The following is a 1,125-nucleotide window of genomic DNA, read 5'->3' on the forward strand; positions in this document are numbered from 1 at the left end:
ATATATTTGCAGCCAAAGATGGAGAAGATCTGTACAGTCAGCAAAAACAAGACCAGGAGCTGACTGTGGCTCAGATCATGAACTCCTTATTGCCAAATTCAGACTTAAATTGAAGGAAGTGGGGAAAACCACTAGACCATTCAGGTATGACCTAAATCAAATCCCTTATGATTATACAGTGGAAGTGAGAAATAGATTTAAGGGACTAGATCTGATAGATAGAGTGCCTGATGAACTATGGACGGAGGTTCATGACATTGTACAGGAGACAGGAAGCAAGACCATACCCAAGAAAAAGAAATGCAAAAAAGCAAAATGGCTGTCTGGGGAGGCCTTACAAATAGCTGTGAAAAGAAGAGAAGTGAAAAGCAAAGGAGAAAAGGAAAGATATACCCATTTGAATGCAGAGTCCCACAGAATAGCAAAGAGAGATAAGAAAGCCTTCCTCAGCGATCAATGCAAAGAAATAGAGGAAAACAATAGAATGGGAAAGACAAGATCTCTTCAAGAAAATTAGAGATACCAAGGGGACATTTCATGCAAAGACGGGCACAATAAAGGACAGAAATGGTATGGACCTAACAGAAGCAGAAGATATTAAGAAAAGGTGGCAAGAATACACAGAAGAACTGTACAAAAAAGATCTTCACGACCCAGATAATCACAATGGTGTGATCACTGACCTAGAGCCAGACATCCTGGAATGTGAAGTCAAGTGGGCCTTAGGAAGCATCACTACGAACAGAAGTAGTGGAGGTGATGGAATTCCAGTTGAGCTATTTCAAATCCTAAAAGATGATGCTGTGAAAGTGCTGCACTCAATATGCCCACTAATTTGGAAAATTCAGCAATGGCCACAGGACTAGAAAATGTCAGTTTTCATTCCAATCCCAAAGAAAGGCAATGCCAAAGAATGCTCAAACTACCGCACAATTGCACTCATCTCCCATACTAGCAAAGTAACACTCAAAAGTCTCCAAGCCAGGCTTCAACAATACATGAACGGTGAACTTCCAGATGTTCAAGCTGGTTTTAGAAAAGGCAGAGGAAGCAGAGATCAAATTGCCAACATCCGCTGGATCATGGAAAAAGCAAGAGAGTTCCAGAAAAACATCTATTTCTGCT

Source organism: Bison bison, unplaced genomic scaffold, assembly GCF_000754665.1.
Source record: "Bison bison bison isolate TAMUID 2011002044 unplaced genomic scaffold, Bison_UMD1.0 scf7180017846232, whole genome shotgun sequence".
Taxonomy (NCBI): domain Eukaryota; kingdom Metazoa; phylum Chordata; class Mammalia; order Artiodactyla; family Bovidae; genus Bison; species Bison bison.